The 22098-nt window shown below is 27.9% G+C and overlaps 1 long non-coding RNA gene across 1 annotated transcript; it reads left to right on the top strand.

Annotated features, from left to right (window-relative positions):
- Positions 1-9474: 9474 nt before the first annotated feature.
- LOC149057475 (uncharacterized) lies at positions 9475-20708 on the top strand. The gene is made up of 2 exons (XR_016191005.1): positions 9475-9588; positions 20522-20708. It is a non-coding gene; the product is annotated as an uncharacterized LOC149057475 (long non-coding RNA).
- The last annotated feature ends 1390 nt before the right edge of the window (positions 20709-22098 follow it).

The following is a 22098-nucleotide window of genomic DNA, read 5'->3' as shown; positions in this document are numbered from 1 at the left end:
AATCATTTGTTGATGACTACTAATAGAATTGTCCGTTGCGGATGATCAATATCTTGTAGGTATGACACATTTATAGTATATTCGATGTATTTCATTTTTCCACATCACACGGCGTGAACCTAAAACGCACATCGAATTCTTCTAAATTCAATTTATGTTGTATTGGCGAATAAAAAATAAATAAAAAAAAAACCATTAAGGCTATCTCACACTTTCAATTCTCTAGTAGCTGTTTCGATTGTTATCCGCTTTTCCATCTATTTCAGAAGACATATCGAATCAAGTATTATAGATTATAGATAGTTATACGTATCAGATATGGTATAATATAATACTACACTTATAAAAATTGCTTACAATAAATATTTTATAATTTAAAACTAGAGTATGTACTTATATTACAGTTTAATATCTACCTACTATAAAGATTCCATGGCCTTTTTTTATAAATAAAACAATTATCTCAAATAATAGGTACTATTGTAGTTATTGTATTGACTATTAACTAAATAGGCAAACTATAGTAGCTGTTTAATGATTTATTAATTTTAATCATTTTTTGGTAGAGTTATAATCTTATTTAGAGCTTCTGAATAAAAATTAACTACTGCAGTACACCAAGCTATAAAATGTTTTCAAATAGGTAAGTAGGTAGTATGTACGCTATAAACTAGTTTATTGGATGGAATACTCAAGCGTAAAATTGGTTCTTCAGAATAATGTCGGAAATTCTATTTACATGTAATATATTTTACTGTTCAGATTTAATATTTAAATTAAATCACCATATTATCTTAAAGTGTCGATGAATATTGAAAATTACAATTCTTCAACTTAAAATTCCAATTTCTCTCATATACCTAATAATAATTGTTTGTTAGCAAATAAAACATAGAAAATATTCATAAAAACATTGTATCGACAAATTATACTAAATAAAATGAGCAACATCGATAAATAGCAAGTTTGACAAGAGTCTGGAAGAATTAGGTATCTACCTACCAATTTAATAAAAATGAATATGCTAATATTTTGAAGATTCGAAGAATAGTGCAGCAACTGAATATATTGAGCATTTGTCTTGATCATATGGTTTTTGTGATTTTAATTCATAGAAGAAAAGTTTTGAGTTAATATTTTTTTCTATCAGACAGGTGAAATAATTTTAGATTCTGAGTGAACTGAAGAATACATAGATTTTACAATGATGTGTTTTTTTTTATTTATTTTTATATTCTAAGACACTTTTCTGGTCATGATCCACATACCACATGTAAACTTTGGGGGAAGTTTTTGGTAACAAATTAGATCTAGTTTGTACTATTGAAAAATCAAAATTGAAAATTCTCAGTAGGTAGGTACCTACTTTTTAAATAATAGGGAATTACAAAAAAAAATATGAACATTTTTAATTGTTGTCAAAATTGTTTTATTATTATTATTAAAATAACCTTGGCTATCAACAAATTTAACTGTCTTTACTCAAAACCGTTTTTCAACTCATACAATGATCTATCTATCATTGAATTCAAGTTTCGCACATCCATAAATACCAAAAATCAATATGGATTTGGAGTCAATAATGATTGGTGAGGTACACCCGAAACCCAAAGTACAGCAGAGCAATCACCTACTTGACAGATATTTGCTATTTCTTTGAAGTATGGAGGATCAAACATATTCTTTATTTTGTTATAAAATTATCATTATTTATGTTGAGTTTTATCTATGAACGGAAAGTGCATAATATGTACTGATACGTGTCTAAATCCATACATGTATATTATTGTACATCCCAAGAGAGTAAACACCTTTTTGGAGGTTTTGATGAATCGGATAATTAATAAATATATTTTATTAGTTAAAATGGATTGAAATAATGTGTAGGTCATAGTATTTTGGTTGGATAAAATATATGTAATTTTTTTCCACCTCCAAAATAGCCAAGCCGATTTCAATTAATATTTAATTATTTTAAATAATGCTAATTTAAAAACTTCCATATTTTCTATAAATAAATTGGGAATATAATTCAAAAAGTTAATTTTTAATATTTCAATGTTAGTAAAGATAATGTAATTTTTAAAACCTCAAATATTTTTTTTTTTTGTTTTATAGGCATAATAACTACACATGAAGTAGATAGTACGATTAACAATTATTGTAAATAGTAGGTACTAATACTTTATTGATAAGGTTTTATAAAAATTAGAATTAATAACATAAATTTATTACTCTCGTCTCTTGAGAAAATAATCAACTTTTTAGTTTAATCATAAAACCAATTGTATTCTTGATTAGTTTGGAATTGAAAATTAAAGACGTCAAAATTTAACGACTAATACAGTTATAAAATTAAGTACCTAGGTATTTACGTTTAATCTTGTGCTTAACGGCTGTAACTTTTTACTTTTCAATAAAAACTCTAATTTGTTTTATAACGAACTTTGGTTGAATTCACATTTATGAACCCTTTGTTGTGCATTTGTAAAAGTAAATTCATGACCAATACTGTCATTTTTAATAAAGATCATTGGGCAGAAAAGCCAAAGCATTCTCCATCCCGGCCATCATTCATTGGATATATATATATATATATCTAATGTTTTCTCCTATTTCTCAAACCATTTAATTCACCTTGTAGCTTGTAAACTCTTCATTTTGATTAAACCACTCTTCCGAAAAACAATAAACATGTAAATATAATTAAAATTAATTTATCTAAACTAATTTTTTCTAATCCCTTTAAATAAATAATTACCATCCGTAGTAAGCTTACTTATAAATCATTTATTTATTATTTAGATTGTTTGAATAGGTAATTAGAAATTGTTTCCTACCAGTAATGATTTAAATACTCCTATATAGATAAATAAAGGTGCATCGTCATAAGTTATTTAGCGCTTTATCTCTATTCTCTCTGATTCTCAATATAATTATTAGGTACGCTTCGACTAATCCATTATATTATTATTCTGAAATGTCCCAGAAATAATTAGTACACGGGAGGTCATTAATATTTAGTCGAGATGTGTTCTTGTGTTTAGTTGTGTTAGTGCCTATTCAATATTATAGTGTTTCGTTCAGATTTACTAATCTCAATAACGTATATACGCTCTAATATTTTTATTTTTGACTATTCATTATAGATACCAACACCAATTAATTATTTGCATGTATAAAATATCAAATTTTAAGCAATTAACATTTAAAAAAAAATCATTAGACGCATCATAAGATTTTAAAACAAAAATATTTAAGGACAAATATCGATATTAGACATTAGGGGAGAATGGGGGGGTAACGACCACTTTAGCAACAATTGTTAAAATATGTCAGGCTCTAAGACTCTAAATGTTATGCTTCTGCAATGAATGAATGCGTTAAGGTTAGAACACATTGAACAATGTCTCAGATTTGTAAAAAATACCTAAGCTTATATTTAAGAATGCAAATGACACATACAGGGTGTCCCGCGAGGATTTACCCATTGCAATATCTCACGAAATAATAGAGATATCAAAATTCTGGTTTCATAATAAGATTCACAGGGCTAAGAACTACAATTATTTCATTTTTAAATTTATTTCAATGTTTTTGTTAAAAATTTAAAAATGATATATTTTTATTTAATTATTTCTAAAAAAAAAATAAAGATAGCCATTTTGTAGGGCTTATTTTTTTTTTAAATATTGACGTTTCAAAATTTTATTTTCGTTAATATCCTGATTTTTAATATTTTTTCTAGTTTTGAAAAAATAAAATATGATTATAAATGTATAACTATTAAGAACACGGAAAGTAGTCGGCCGGCCGTATGGAAATGCTCGCGGCGCGGCGGGTCACATGTTTGATAAAATTACTGTGTTAAATAATTCGCAATTTTTCTCAAAACTAAAAAAAAAGTTGAAAATCGGGAAATAATTGAAAATAAAATTTTAAAACGTCAATATTTTCAGAAAAATAAACTTAATTAGTTAATTAATGATCAGGGTTCAAAGTACAATATTAATCTATAATTAATTGTTATTTATTTTGTCACCTTGGATTCAGTGATATCTAATTTATCACTAGTTCCTGGTCTTTACAATTATTGGAAAAATATAATAACCACCAATACTTTGAGGTTCTGTATCCACAAACCAATCAACGAAAACTAAGAATGTTCACACATAAATTCATGAAAAAAATGACTTTATTGATTCTTGCAATTTTAATTATATGTTACCATTTTAAAATCAAAAGTTGATAGTGGTTTCAACAATAAATATAAACGTGAAAATAATTAAAATATTATACCTACGGTTTTAGAAAAACATAAACTTAAAGTTAAAAAAAAAAATCAATAGAAGTTAATACTTTTCGAGATAATTAGTGTACCCACTTAAACGGATCACCCTGTAGATATCAAAATGAAAATAAAACAAAATAGTTTTTGGAGGATGAGTAATTAGAACCGCCTCCTCGTTGTGACCTCAGCTCTAGCCGGAGGGCGTACTTAGAAATTTGCCACCAAACAAAAAAAACACCTTGTTATACTGAATAAAAATGTACAAACTCGAAATTTTCCACCCACTCCTTATAATCAACTGCCCGGGACACTCAGTTTTCATCCCCTCTGTAACGAGACAGAACAATAATTACCTATTTGTCCTCGCTACCGTAACAGTCGCGCACTCTAGTTAAGATCATTGAGAGCAGCATAAATGTCGAACGCCCGCGATGTACCATAGTATACGCCGAACCGGTAAAGATTCGCGGCAATAGAGTGCGCAGCCACCGCTTTGATTATACCACTTTGACTCACAATATTTGCACCCTTAGGAAGTATAACCAGCGACTCATACCTGTCTAAAGGTACAAAAGTCAACTCATTTACATATGTTTGGAACCCGAAAAGTGTGAACGTGAAGATTAAACCACCATGTGATGCAAAAACATGCAATCCATCATGATCGCATAAATAATAAAAATATGGATAGGCCACGACTAAGTTAAATAAAATTGAGGTCGTGTACCTGGAAGGGAGGGCAATTGAGACCTTTTTATAGTGCTTTTATATTGATAGTCGATACTCGATATAGATTAACTTATTTAGCCTTAATTGTACCCCTATCGATTACCGCTGATAAGACCGTTATGTCCTATCCATATCTTTATTGTCAATGCATAATATTGATACACGTCGTCGACCAACGATGACACATTAAGTAGGAGTCTCAAGGTCTCGACGGACAGCAAAACCATCTCGTCTAGATATGATGTGCTAGAGCGTTCGTAACCGCACAAATTAAAATTTCACTAAAATGTCAATATTTTCTAAGTTTTTTATATTCTTTTGTAGCGACACACCAAGCAACTATACAGCAACTCAGTGGTTGTCGAGTTTTTTTACTCATTATTCATAACTCATTAGGTATGCCACGGCCCACTTAAAGAATATTATTAATTATTTTTGTAAATAATAATTATAAACTGTACACCCTTTTGCCCCGTAAAATTCAATAATTATTATTTATATTTTACGCGTGTCTACATTTTATTCTAAACAGAAAATTTTCAGATTAATTCCCCCCCCCTAATAAAAAAAAAATGCTGAAAGTAGGTAAATAAATCGTTAGGTTTACCGTTAGGTAAAAATTGCATTACGTATAAAACTGACAATAGACAAATATTATTATAAGATAGCTTGAATTACATTTACAAGGTTTTTTACGGGCAACATATTATTAATATCTATCGGAAATAAACTAATGAAATTTAAAATATTCATGAATGGCTTAAAATAAACTAATATATATTTTACCTACCCAATACAATTAATTTATAATATTAAATATTAATTATTAAACTCGGAGAAAATGTTTGACTTGGAATTTTACAAACCAGCTGGCGCCTGGTACGGTCAGTACGGAAATTTTGTGTAAACACGACTGTATAACTTTATTTTAACTTTAAAAAGCAATAATCACATTTATTTAAATCAACATTTTTATTGAATAGTTCATGAAAAAATACTTTTTAGTGAAAATACGCAATAACACCATCTTAATTAATAATCAAATAAATTTTTAAAAATAATTAAAATAGTTCCTATAAGTACTTTATAGCTTATATGTATATGTATGTTGTAAGTTGGTCTAGAATACCGAATACCTAATTGTTTTATCACATTTAATTATTTCAATGAACAAATTGTAAACCACGGACCTCAATTACTTCATTGATATAAAAGTTGTATTATAAATTATAATATATATCTATGGATTTATTTCATTAATGTAATACAATATAAAATTATACCTATAATCTATGGCGATTGTCAAAGTCGTTGCAGAAGGCGCAGTCGATTAAAGATTCTAACATTTCAATTAGCTAACGAAGCAGACATGAATGAAAAACATACAGAATTACGTATAATTTTTTTTGTTCATAAATAATATTATTTTCAGACTTCAATTCAGTAGTATGTGATGTGTTTCCACGTCAACGTCGGAGTGTATAGACGTCACGGACATCACCGAAGCCCGAAAGAATCGATATTTAAGGTAAGTTAGTTTTAATACCTATTCTTTTGCGGCTTAAATTTATATTTTAGACTGAAAATAAATATTTAATATCACGAAAAATATGATACCAAAATGCCATGACGCATATTTTATTCTTGAAACGTATAAAATTCAAAAGCAGTCTTTTTTCCCTTCACTAGGTGTATAGTATAATTACAATTATAAATTAATTATCTAGGTAGGATCTTTTAATAGAAATTTCGGTTCAAATAATAGAATTCATATCTTTTATACCTAACTGATAAGTCATATGACAAAATTTTATTTTATAACTGGTAATTTTTTCCAAATCCAACATTGAAGCTATAGGAAACTATTAATTTAGTACAACATAATATATATTCTATTGTTATATTATAAGTCGGTATATTATATAGTTATATAACCTTTGTTGTTCGCCATATTATGTTTGTATAGATCGTAGTGACATAATATAACCTTGTGCAACTAAAAAAAAATTCACCGAGTGATAAATTGCCTATCCTGAGTTCTGACTAGTGATTACCACCTCGTGTGCTTTTTTATGAAAAATATACAAAGTATTAAATACACACAGGAATTCTAATTTCTTAAATACAATATATCAAAAATTTATAAACAATAAATTGGAATAATATTAATAAATTATTGAGATAAAATAAATACATCAACTAATAGGCAATTCTAATATTAATCCTTCTATTATTAAAATAACAATTAACTGTTAGGTAGTAGTGTATAGTACCCGAGCTCTAGTCGTGATATCGTGGCTAGTGAAGAAATATTATAGGTATTCGTAGGTATAAAAATATTTAAAACATAAATTAACACATAATAAATAGGTAGGCAAGAAAAATATTAAAAATTATTTCTCACAACTCCTTTAAGCTTAAACTGCTTAAAGTTTGTGTTGCAGTGTAATACCGACAATTATACCTAGACAATGTATACTAATTTACTAAGAATACAATTTAATAAAAGATAATGAATCAATATATTATATAATCCAAATAAATAACTTAATATTAATAATTTGTGAAAATAAATGATTAATTTCAAAATGTTATGTTTAAAATGCTTATAATTTCTAAATTGATTATTATTAATATTTAATTCTTGAATTGCCATGATAGGTAGCAGTATTCAAAGAACTTTTGAAACCAATATGTTTATATCAATACTTATATTAACATTTTTTTTTTAAACCTAATATTAAAATTATGAATACCTACATTTTGAAATACCATTTCCATGTTCATATAGAAGTAATAATAGACATTTTTTAAATAATCTATCAAAAGACTCGTTTATGATTATTTATACAAGAAATAAAATTATGACTTGCCGTAATAACTATTAAAAAAGTCTATTCGATATAATCAAATCTAATATATTTATGTTTAAATCACCTGCTATTATACTTATATAAAATATATTATTATTATCAAAGTGTTCAAAATAAGAATTCAGACTAATCAAAAAATTATCAATATTACTGTTTGGAGATCATAAATTGATACAAATAATGACCAAAGGATTATTTTCCTAATTTCCTTATCAAAACATATTTCCATAGAATTACAATCAGATAGAACTTTATGGGTAATATTATTTATTTTAAAATATCGTTTCTAATGAATATGGTTATTCTGTCATTTTTATTAATTACGGCAATTGAATTTGTGCGCTGATATCCATCTAAAGTAAAATTAAAATTATATAGGTATAATACCCATGTTTCAGTATGAATGATTACATAAAATTTAGAATTATAAGTGTCTACAATTAATATTAATTCATCGAAGTTTGAAAATATACTATACGTACCTATATTTAGAGAAAAAATATTTATGTTACTATTACAATAGGTATAACTGGACAAATCTTCAATATAATTTATTATCATATTATTTCCATCTAGTAAATAGTTCCATCTAAAGCAATGAATTTAAAATTTACATTTAATTTTAATAATACGTAATTTACAATTTATAGGTATAAATAATTAATTTTGCGTTACGTTCTTCCTATTAGATAGTAGATGGCTTATTTTATTTTTGGTTTCATATAAAAATGCTTTTTTAGTTAATAAATTATTAAATTTAACAAGAATTTTAGCATCTTTTATTTTTATTATTTATTTTAATACGGAAAGCAGATATCAGATGAAACTCAATTTCAAGCTCATCTTTAATAGTTTTAATGATTTCATTACCATTTTTGTTCTTCGTAACAAGATTAAACGAATATCACTAATCGAAATGTTGTTAACTAATAACTGGTGTTCAGATTTATTTATATTTACTTTATATTATGCATTCGTTTTTTTTTCTAAATTTATGTATTTAATATCCATATCAATAATTTTCTTCTGTTGATTTTACTTTAGTAGGTACCTATTACATCATTTTTTTTTTCATTTTCATCTAGTTTATTATACTAAAAATTTACTGAATTTTCTACCTCAAAATTAGTTTTAGATAACTCTAAAACTTTTTTATTAAAATAGAAATATCATTTCTTATTACCATAAAATTATCCTCCTTTTACTTTGCTTTATCATTATTTCTAGTTTCTATTTGAATCATGTTTCCTATAGTTGTTACCTATATTATTATTATTATTTTTTTTTGATGACCTTGTCTTGTTCACATTCTTCACACTTCCAATTATAAAAACTTAGAATCGAGCACAATTATTATCATAATAATTTCTATAAATTGAGCATGATATTTATTTTGCGGGTGAGACATTCGAATTGACCACATTACACGGCATTTTATTAGAAACGGATAAACGAAGAACAAATTATTTACCTTATTATCGTAACTAACGTTATCGGACAAACAGAAGATAAGAACTGAACATTGATGAACGGGTTATTTTAGCAATATATTTTATAATTTTATTGAAATTTCAGAGATAGTATACCCACGTCAGTGAAAATTTACCAACTGAATATCATATTCAGCGGTGTAGCCTAGCTGTGTGAAATGTGTAAACAATGCATTAACAAAGCAGATATTGATTCAGATATGGGGTAAGTAATTTTCTATTTTTTAGTAGGTTTCTTTTTATATTGTTAATTGATCAGGGGATACATTACCTGTTATTTTTCAATCAATTTTTGTAACCACTGATATTACACTATTTCTGTTATAAATAAATTCATGATAAAAATTAGGAAATTGTTCAGGTACAATATTTAAAAAAAAATTTTTTTTAATAATTTTCTCAATAATATTTAAATATTTTCACCGATTATCAGGTACGATGACCTGTATGTACTATAGTGGCTAGGTGTGAGAGGGGGTAGAGAGGGATGGGAAGAGTGAAATGGGGGTGATAGAGAGAAAGGGAGAGATTGTTAGGGTGTGGGTAAGGGTGAGAGAGGGAGAGGAAGAGAGGGAGGGAAAGAGAGAGAAATAGATAGGGTGTAGGTTAGAGTTAGGTTGAGAGAGGGTTGAGAGAGGCATAAGGGAGGAGTGAGAACAAGAGAGAAGGAGGAGAGGAAGGTAGATAGATTGATAGGTTGATGGAGAGGGAGAGAGAGAGTTAGGTTAGGTGGGAAAAGGGGGAATAGTTAGGTAGAATAGTAATGTTAACAATGCCGAATACGTAGGAAAGGATCTTGAAATGCAAAGGTCACTCGACCCTTTGGCTAAAACTAGATACCAATAGTAATAGGTTTACAACCTTCAACTTATTGGATAGAATAAAAAGAGTAAGTTGATTTGATGGATAAGAGGAAGTCGACGCCTTATTTCTTTCTCTAACCCATGCACAGTATAACTTGTGAACATAGAATTCGTAATGTTTATGAATGGGTCAGAGACAGAAAAAAGAAATGCACTGATATCCTCTTAAGTGTTATCAAGTTGAAAAAGCTCATGATTGTTGATTGTTTGCATTCTTACAGTCTTGTAAAAGATACTTTTTAAAGTATTCAAATACAACAGGGCTTTAAAATATTAGGGAGAGTATCTTATGTAACACGAAAAGTAACTTTTAAAAGTGACTAATAAAGAGTATGATTTTGTTTATTATAGGTACATATTTTGTTAAAATATCAGATCAATGAAATAAAAATTTTATTTAAATATTTAATATAACATATTATCTTCATAACAAACTATAATACGAGCATAATGTCATATATATAGTAGACATACAATTATGTAAAATAAAGATCGTAGTAGTAATTTGTCCAGATAAAAGAAAAACAACTTTTGAATGTAGTTAAGAACTATAATAATTATGTTACAAAATTGAAAGCAAATTCTATTACTAGTTTTATAACCTTACCTACCGGTAAAAAATAAGATCTGGTGATAGGTAATTTTTTGACAAATAGAGTCATTTTTAGACATTTAATTTTGTCGAGTATTGGAAACTATACTAGTTTTAGCCGTTTAAGTTTTTGACTTTAATCTTAAATTTAAGATTTTAGTCATTAAATTATAGTTGTCGCGTAACCACGTAGGTATTTATTACCTAATATTTTAAGCGACATACGTATTGTAATTATTATCTAAATAAACAAAAAAAATACTTGAACTTGATGAAAAATAGACGTACAAGTACCTATTTATCTCATATAATAGATTATTATATGTTATGGTTTCTATATGCTTAAAAAGTAAATTTGGGGCCTAGTGTGTAGGTAGTACGGTGGTTGACCGGAGTCGCTTATTTGTTTTGAGGTCAACGGGTCGACTGGCGTTACTAGCTCCCGGATGGGCGACCACCTGGGTTCTTAGTGACGAATCCTCGTCCTGTTTACATTTATTTTTAACCAAACAGTAAAACCAGGCTATGCAGTTGATACCTTGAAAAAAAAAATTTGCCTCTGGCCTAGTATTATGCACATAATATTAGTCTTATATACTAATGTAAGAATACCAAAAAAACCACATTTCTATTTAGAATATAATAGATGGGTACACGAAAGGTGTAATTTGGGACTGGTGTAGCGCGATGGTTGGCCATATAGTCTTTAACGTCGTCAAGCATCGCCTGACGTCACTAGCTTCCGGATGGGTGACCACCTGGGTTCTTAGTGACGAATCCTTTCCTCACACACGTGTTTTAAAACAACCCATAATAACTACCTACTCACACAAAATGCTAACGGTCATAGTTTTCGATGATAATGTAAAAAAAAAAAGTGTATTATGTAATAATAAAAATAATAAAAATCCAATTTTACATTGTTTGAGTCTATACGAGATATTATAGTTCACAGTACAACTTTTTTATAATAATAATTAACAATAAGTATATTATTTGAGATATTTTAAAGGTTAAATTTTCTTCTGGACACATTGTCTAATGTCTTTATCACATAAAAAAATACAGACACTGCGACGTAAAGATTACCTATCACACAGCAAAATTTAAATGCCATGTCAAAAAAAATAAATAATAATATTTTATTGTAGAAAAAATTTTTTAGATTGTTTCACTTAAAAAATATTGAAAATCGTAATAATTCAAATTTTAGTGTCGATGATAGTTTCTGGGGCCGGAAAAGAATAATAACTATAATTTTAGTGTTGGATGGTGGTGAAATTCAGATAATAAACCATTTATATTCTTACATAGTTACATTTAAAAGTTATGTTTTGCTTAAATGAGGACGTCTCACCAATCCAAGTATTCAGTTATTCTTAGAAGTGTAAAACATAAAAAATTATGATCTGCAGTTATCAATAGGATCATCAATTTTTAATAATAAAAAGAAAATTCTGTTCAATAGAACTTGTAAGGCTGAGGCAATACAAACAGATAAACCATTAATAATTATTAGTTATTACTTCTACAATTTACGTCCAATCATACTTTTAAATTTAGATCACAATATTTGATTAGATCACAAACTATATAGGCACAGTACCGTGGAAAGGAAAATGGTCAATATGACAATAATCTTAACATAGGATTCAGGTAAAATCGAAGAGGTATTCCTAAGAGGTCAACAATCAACGGATCAACATGATAAGCAAACACTTAAATCAGAAATCTACTCAGGATCTTTTTATTCAAAGTGTCCTTGTTAACTATCCGTTTGTCATGCGTTACACGAATACTATCTATTATTCTACCATCATTCAATTTGATAATTACTAATCCCAGTGGCGTAGTCAGCCTTCTGGAGGGATATTGGGTGTATAGTACTGTATACACTTTACCCTCCCCAAATCCTAACCCTGGCTACGGCACTGCCTTCCCCGTGTGACGAGCAGATGGTTAAGTAAGTCATATAAGAAGGTTAGGTTAGGTACCTATATAGACTATGGTCAGTTGAAGCACAAGTGATGATATATGAATATCATCACTGGTCGTAACCTTTGCAATGATATTTTCCTACTAACTATTAAGGTATTCGCAATTGTAAACATGACCATCAAAGAAAATATTTAAAAATTTCCGAGAAAATATTAATACTAAACTCAATATATTATTAAATAATAAATACATAATACTTAAAACATAATATTATTAATACCAGATCAATATTATCGTAATTTTTAACTCGATTTTAAAGCCTTATTAATGTTATACAAGATTTTCATAAAAACTAAATATCGACAATCATAATAAATAAAGGGTCCTCTGATCAGATTTTTTGATTAATTTTTATGTATACAATACGATATGATATATTTTTTTTAATGACTGCAGTCCTAGGCTTCAAGCCTTAATTCGTCGTTATTATAAATTTAAACACACATTTTTATCTTCGAATATGTTTTATAAATTAAAACGTTCGATCGAGTTGCCCTCCTAAAATCTATATTCATTATTTCATTAACTATCCTCCAATAAATGCAATAGTGAATGTATTCAAAATGATTAATTCTTCAATCAATTTCAATCAATTTTTATACATACAGTTTACACATTGTAATCGGGTGATCTCAAAATATTCATTCCTCAATGAAATAATAATTGTAAATAGATTTTTGGTTTCCAAGTTTGGGATTGGAGATTACGGACTGCCGTCATTTGTATATAAATTAGTATGTACCCTCTAAATAATCAGTCAACCATAATCTAGAGATTACATACTGGAGTCTTCAGAATGTATTCTTACAGTATCATTTTTTCAAAATTTTTTTTTTGCTTCTTGAAATGCATTTGCCTGCGGGCGCCAATATCTTCCTTCTCATTTTATTTTTCATAATTTAACTATAGTTGATTTTTGTGTATACAATTTTTAAACTTAAATAACCATTAGCCCTCTAAATAATCATTCTACAATGAACTGGAGATTAAATACTGGAGTCTTCAGAATGTATTCTTACAGTATCATTTTTTCAAATTTTTTTTGCTTCTTGAAAAGCATTTGCCTGCGGGCGCCAATACTCTCCTTCTCATTTTATTTTTCATAATTTAACTATTGTTGATTTTTGTGTACACAATTTTTATACAATAACCATGTGCCCTCTAAATAATCATTCTACAATGAACTGGAGATTAAACACTGGAGTCTTCAGAATGTATTCTTACAGTATCATTTTTTCAAAATTTTTTGATTCTTGAAAAGCATTTGCCTGCGGGCGCCAATACTCTCCTTCTCGTTTTATTTTTCATAATTTAAATATAGTTGATTTTTGTGTACACAATTTTTAAACTTAAATAACCATGTGCCCTCTAAATAATCATTCTACAATGAACTGGTGATTAAACACTGGAGTCTTTAGAATGTATTCTTACAGTATCATTTTTCAAATTTTTTTTGCTTCTTGAAATGCATTTGCCTGCGGGCGCCAATATCTTCCTTCTCATTTTATTTTTCATAATTTAACTATTGTTGATTTTTGTGTACACAATTTTTATACAATAACCATGTGCCCTCTAAATAATCATTCTACAATGAACTGGAGATTAAACACTGGAGTCTTCAGAATGTATTCTTACAGTATCATTTTTTCAAATTTTTTTTGCTTCTTGAAAAGCATTTGCCTGCGGGCGCCAATACTCTCCTTCTCATTTTATTTTTCATAATTTAAATATAGTTGATTTTTGTGTACACAATTTTTAAACTTAAATAACCATGTGCCCTCTAAATAATCATTCAACAATGAACTGGAGATTAAACACTGGAGTCTTTAGAATGTATTCTTACAGTATCATTTTTTCAAATTTTTTTTGCTTCTTGAAAAGCATTTGCCTGCGGGCGCCAATATCTTCCTTCTCATTTTATTTTTCATAATTTAACTATTGTTGATTTTTGTGTACACAATTTTTATACAATAACCATGTGCCCTCTAAATAATCATTCTACAATGAACTGGAGATTAAACACTGGAGTCTTCAGAATGTATTCTTACAGTATCATTTTTTCAAATTTTTTTTGCTTCTTGAAATGCATTTGCCTGCGGGCGCCAATCCTCTCCTTCTCATTTTATTTTTCATAATTTAACTATTGTTGAGTTTTGTGTACACAATTTTTATACAATAACCATGTGCCCTCTAAATAATCATTCTACAATGAACTGGAGATTAAACACTGGAGTCTTCAGAATGTATTCTTACAGTATCATTTTTTCAAATTTTTTTTGCTTCTTGAAATGCATTTGCCTGCGGGCGCCAATCCTCTCCTTCTCATTTTATTTTTCATAATTTAACTATTGTTGAGTTTTGTGTACACAATTTTTATACAATAACCATGTGCCCTCTAAATAATCATTCTACAATGAACTGGAGATTAAACACTGGAGTCTTTAGAATGTATTCTTACAGTATCATTTTTTTCAAATTTTTTTTGCTTCTTGAAATGCATTTGCCTGCGGGCGCCAATATCTTCCTTCTCATTTTATTTTTCATAATTTAACTATAGTTGATTTTTGTGTATACAATTTTTAAACTTAAATAACCATTAGCCCTCTAAATAATCATTCTACAATGAACTGGAGATTAAATACTGGAGTCTTCAGAATGTATTCTTACAGTATCATTTTTCAAATTTTTTTTGCTTCTTGAAATGCATTTGCCTGCGGGCGCCAATATCTTCCTTCTCATTTTATTTTTCATAATTTAACTATTGTTGATTTTTGTGTACACAATTTTTATACAATAACCATGTGCCCTCTAAATAATCATTCTACAATGAACTGGAGATTAAACACTGGAGTCTTCAGAATGTATTCTTACAGTATCATTTTTTCAAATTTTTTTTGCTTCTTGAAAAGCATTTGCCTGCGGGCGCCAATACTCTCCTTCTCATTTTATTTTTCATAATTTAAATATAGTTGATTTTTGTGTACACAATTTTTAAACTTAAATAACCATGTGCCCTCTAAATAATCATTCAACAATGAACTGGAGATTAAACACTGGAGTCTTTAGAATGTATTCTTACAGTATCATTTTTTCAAATTTTTTTTGCTTCTTGAAAAGCATTTGCCTGCGGGCGCCAATATCTTCCTTCTCATTTTATTTTTCATAATTTAACTATTGTTGATTTTTGTGTACACAATTTTTATACAATAACCATGTGCCCTCTAAATAATCATTCTACAATGAACTGGAGATTAAACACTGGAGTCTTCAGAATGTATTCTTACAGTATCATTTTTTCAAATTTTTTTTGCTTCTTGAAATGCATTTGCCTGCGGGCGCCAATCCTCTCCTTCTCATTTTATTTTTCATAATTTAACTATTGTTGAGTTTTGTGTACACAATTTTTATACAATAACCATGTGCCCTCTAAATAATCATTCTACAATGAACTGGAGATTAAACACTGGAGTCTTCAGAATGTATTCTTACAGTATCATTTTTTCAAATTTTTTTTGCTTCTTGAAATGCATTTGCCTGCGGGCGCCAATCCTCTCCTTCTCATTTTATTTTTCATAATTTAACTATTGTTGAGTTTTGTGTACACAATTTTTATACAATAACCATGTGCCCTCTAAATAATCATTCTACAATGAACTGGAGATTAAACACTGGAGTCTTTAGAATGTATTCTTACAGTATCATTTTTTCAAATTTTTTTTGCTTCTTGAAATGCATTTGCCTGCGGGCGCCAATATCTTCCTTCTCATTTTATTTTTCATAATTTAACTATAGTTGATTTTTGTGTATACAATTTTTAAACTTAAATAACCATTAGCCCTCTAAATAATCATTCTACAATGAACTGGAGATTAAATACTGGAGTCTTCAGAATGTATTCTTACAGTATCATTTTTTCAAATTTTTTTTGCTTCTTGAAAAGCATTTGCCTGCGGGCGCCAATACTCTCCTTCTCATTTTATTTTTCATAATTTAACTATTGTTGATTTTTGTGTACACAATTTTTATACAATAACCATGTGCCCTCTAAATAATCATTCTACAATGAACTGGAGATTAAACACTGGAGTCTTCAGAATGTATTCTTACAGTATCATTTTTTCAAAATTTTTTGATTCTTGAAAAGCATTTGCCTGCGGGCGCCAATACTCTCCTTCTCGTTTTATTTTTCATAATTTAAATATAGTTGATTTTTGTGTACACAATTTTTAAACTTAAATAACCATGTGCCCTCTAAATAATCATTCTACAATGAACTGGTGATTAAACACTGGAGTCTTTAGAATGTATTCTTACAGTATCATTTTTCAAATTTTTTTTGCTTCTTGAAATGCATTTGCCTGCGGGCGCCAATATCTTCCTTCTCATTTTATTTTTCATAATTTAACTATTGTTGATTTTTGTGTACACAATTTTTATACAATAACCATGTGCCCTCTAAATGATCATTCTACAATGAACTGGAGATTAAACACTGGAGTCTTCAGAATGTATTCTTACAGTATCATTTTTTCAAATTTTTTTTGCTTCTTGAAAAGCATTTGCCTGCGGGCGCCAATACTCTCCTTCTCATTTTATTTTTCATAATTTAAATATAGTTGATTTTTGTGTACACAATTTTTAAACTTAAATAACCATGTGCCCTCTAAATAATCATTCAACAATGAACTGGAGATTAAACACTGGAGTCTTTAGAATGTATTCTTACAGTATCATTTTTTCAAATTTTTTTTGCTTCTTGAAAAGCATTTGCCTGCGGGCGCCAATATCTTCCTTCTCATTTTATTTTTCATAATTTAACTATTGTTGAGTTTTGTGTACACAATTTTTATACAATAACCATGTGCCCTCTAAATAATCATTCTACAATGAACTGGAGATTAAACACTGGAGTCTTCAGAATGTATTCTTACAGTATCATTTTTTCAAATTTTTTTTGCTTCTTGAAATGCATTTGCCTGCGGGCGCCAATCCTCTCCTTCTCATTTTATTTTTCATAATTTAACTATTGTTGAGTTTTGTGTACACAATTTTTATACAATAACCATGTGCCCTCTAAATAATCATTCTACAATGAACTGGAGATTAAACACTGGAGTCTTTAGAATGTATTCTTACAGTATCATTTTTTCAAATTTTTTTTGCTTCTTGAAAAGCATTTGCCTGCGGGCGCCAATACTCTCCTTCTCATTTTATTTTTCATAATTTAAATATAGTTGATTTTTGTGTACACAATTTTTAAACTTAAATAACCATGTGCCCTCTAAATAATCATTCAACAATGAACTGGAGATTAAACACTGGAGTCTTTAGAATGTATTCTTACAGTATCATTTTTTCAAATTTTTTTTGCTTCTTGAAAAGCATTTGCCTGCGGGCGCCAATACCTTCCTTCTCATTTTGTTTTTCATAATTTAAATATAGTTGATTTTTGTGTACACAATTTTTAAACTTAAATAACCATGTGCCCTCTAAATAATCATTCAACAATGAACTGGAGATTAATTACTGGAGTCATTAGGGTATATTCTTACAGTATCATTTTTTCTAATTTTCTTTTGCTTCTTGAATTGCATTTGCCTGCGGGCGCCAATACCTTCCTTCTCATTTTGTTTTTCATAATTTAACTATTGTTGATTATGACGTTTTGATTATTATAAGTTTTTTTTGCGGTTTTTTATAACTAGATTACACACTACTGTATTCAATGTCTATTCCTACTGTATGAATTTTCTATTTTTTTATTGACACTACTTTACTGAACTTGATACAACTTGACTATACTTGACATTACTTGACTAAACTTGATTAAACTTGACTCAAACTTGACTATACTTGACTTCGACTTGACATGACTTGACACAACTTGACTATACTTGACTTAGACTTGACTAAACTTGATTATACTTGACTCCAACTTGACTAAACTTGACAAAACTTGACTCCGACTTGAAACGACTAGACTAACCTGGACTCAAGTCTTGATGTGAAGGTACCGTGAAATATTTAGTCTCCAGGAAGTCAGCAATTATAGTTGAACATTGCAGTAATGTACCAACTTTGCTTATACGATTCTCCGGCCACACTTTAAGTTAGTATGAAATAAGTAATATAATTTATAACATAGGTATTATAATAGCTGCTTGCAATTTTACCCGGCTTTTTTTAGGGATAAATCATAAATGAAATCAGTATGGGCATCCTTATGTAATGAGTTAGATAGATTTACTATAATTTAAACCTTCCTTAATTTTCCAAAAAAAAATTGGAATATGATTTTTTTCGATATAGGCCTCAACCATAAACTTTGATGCTAATACGTAATACTAGTTGAACTGTTCTCTTAGAAAGCCTTTGACTGTAATAATCTACTTATTAATGTGTATTTCGAATCTACAAATATGTGCTAATATAGACTGTTGATTTCTCTAGATATTACTTTTTTGCGTTAGCTCCAATTCATCGGTAACACACGCTTTTAACCTTAGTGGTGAAATTAGCCCTTAATTTACCTACCAAATTATTTCTTCTGTGTTTCATCTGATTATGCGTTTGTCTACATGCATACAATGGTATAAAATAAAATCATAGCTGGCAAAAATACTATATTAAAAAATTCTAAAATTTTGTTTTTTTACTCAATTATTCGTATTTACAATAATTTGATGCTAAATATAGTATTTCAAATGAATAAATTAATTAACACTCGACTTTACTAACTTTTTTGTAAAACATCTAAATTATTTGAATGATATCTTTAAACATTCTACGTACGATCTTAACTTTTACTTTTTAATATTCTCAATTAATACTTTTATTTTTTAATTATATGGACATATGGTTATTAGTTATTACATTGTTTTAAGTGATTTAATGAAAAACAATAATGATAAATTATTATTTTATTATTATAATTAACTCGTTTTTTATTACCTATTAAAATTTTATGTTTTAATGGTTCTTGAACTTATATAAAATGATACCTAAATTTACGCAGTTTTGACAATTGTTCAATACAACCCTATAATAAAGAAAGTTAAAATAGCTTTTTCATTTATTAAAATATCGTTTATTTTTTACATTAAACTATTTTTACATTTACCAGCAGTCACAGATTATTTTTAAATACTTAAATAATACCTCAAAAAAAAAAAAAAAAATACAATGAATGTCTCTCTGCAATACAGTTAATATGTAGGTAGACGTTATCATCTTTGTGTAGGTTGATGATTGATCCTATTTAGAGGTGCACAATTTAAATTCAAAGATATATCATATCATTCGAAAAAAACAGTTTAGTATTAATACTTTAATTTAAATTATTTTACTACTACCTACTTGTTAGTCTGTTCTAAATAAGATGAATTGCATTCACGTACGGTGGTCATAGATATTGAGCTGCACATCAGTAAAGTTAAAGTTGCCAGGTGTAAAGACTAATTAATATTCAAAAATTTTAAATAGTTTATATTATTAAAAAACTATAGGTACTTCTATTGTTATTAATTCAGAAGTTGTAATAATAATAATTTAAATATACCTAATAACTTATAACTTCCCTTAAGACTGTTCTTAAAAATATTAATTTGTGGGTATTCTGTAATATTGTATATTTATGAAATTTGTATAGAAAGGATACCATTTTTTATTTTTATTTTTTTTTTCAGGAGTGTGATTTTTCACCATGTACAGAAAATACTAACATAAACATTTGGTGGAAATTTGAAGTACTTATCTTAGTCTTTCAAAATGAATTTAACCAAAACATTTATAAAAAGAATTTATTATAACAGAATTTAAATTTGTCCCTTTCTCTCCATAAATTAATAAATTATTGATTATGTCTATAATATATTTGTTCGTTGTATATTAATTTACGAAAGAAAACAATCTGTCCAAAATGTACTTAACCTATACACAAAAGACGTTTAGAAAGTTACAAATCTAAACAAAAAACTCCATAAAATTACTTTGTATAAAAAACTTGCCCACTAGCTATTTAAACAGTATTACGTATTTAAGTTTAGTATGTTCAAGCACACAATATAACAAACCGATTCATCATCCAATTTAAATATTAAATCATTCAAAAATAGATTTATTATTATCGTATACTCGGTTGCAACTTGAAGCATTCTGTATTTTGATACCAACAAAATAAGTCCGATCACGATGGGATTTTACGAATACGGCACGTCGAAGCTGTGAATCCGGCTCAAGGCAGAATATTTTATAAGAAAATATTAAGGAGTGGTGGAGGTGGTGGTGACTGAGGGAGATAAAGCCCAGCCTCCTCAATTTCGTAAATATTTAACGCAAATACAAAAAAATTAAATGTATAGACACAACATTTATATCATAATTATTTATACATAATATACAACTTAATAAGGTTTAAAAATTAAATTTTAATTTAAAAAGATGATACTCATGTTTGTGTTTTGAATTTTAAAATTTAAACATTTTGAGAAAGTTTTAACATTGAGTTAACTGTTACCCTATTGGGTCTAAGCTTTAAACTAAAATTCGTAGTAGATTAATAGTTTATTAGGGAAACGCCTTCTCAAAACTTTAGACTTCAAAATTGTTAGGTATAATAATAGATGCACTATTTAATAATTTATTATTAACTATGATAACCGGTTGGGTACCTACAAATTTGTGAACCAAACGATGTTTACTTCGAAAATAAGAACAATTAATTAATGATAAAAAAAAAATTAAAAGTGAGGCAATTAAACTCGTCAAGATTTATCAATAATATAAGTAGATAGAAATTTTGGAAACGAAATTATCCTGTTTAAAAAATTTTTAAAAATTAAACCAGCAAGTTTACTTTTTTAACCAGAAACATATTTTAATGCATTAAATAAAGTAGATAGTAAAAGATTATTTTCCTAATGTTGAAATAGTTCTTAATATTTATTTTATTCTTATGATCACAGACTGCAGTAGGTAAGTAGGAAGTGATATTTTATGGACGCAGAAAAACTTAATCAACTTGCAATAATGTGCTTGAGTGTGAAATTTTAAAGAAAATTCATTTTCAAAATGTAAATATGTAATTGATAATTTTGTGATTTTAAATCAGAAAAGTCCTAGCCCCTAGGCCATTTAATCATATCATATTTAAAATTATTATTTTATAAATAATTTATTTTTTATATTATCGCCAATATATTTTACTACTAAATAAATTAAAATGAGCAGCAAATCAAAAATATTAAATTTTACTCAACTAAAA

The sequence above is a fragment of the Diuraphis noxia genome, unplaced genomic scaffold, assembly GCF_037042655.1.
Source record: "Diuraphis noxia isolate RWA-SAM2 unplaced genomic scaffold, SU_Dnox_SAM2 contig0003, whole genome shotgun sequence".
NCBI classification, from domain to species: Eukaryota; Metazoa; Arthropoda; class Insecta; order Hemiptera; family Aphididae; genus Diuraphis; species Diuraphis noxia.
The sequence above is the reverse complement of the archived record's forward strand: the minus strand, read 5'-3'. Positions and strand labels throughout refer to the sequence as shown.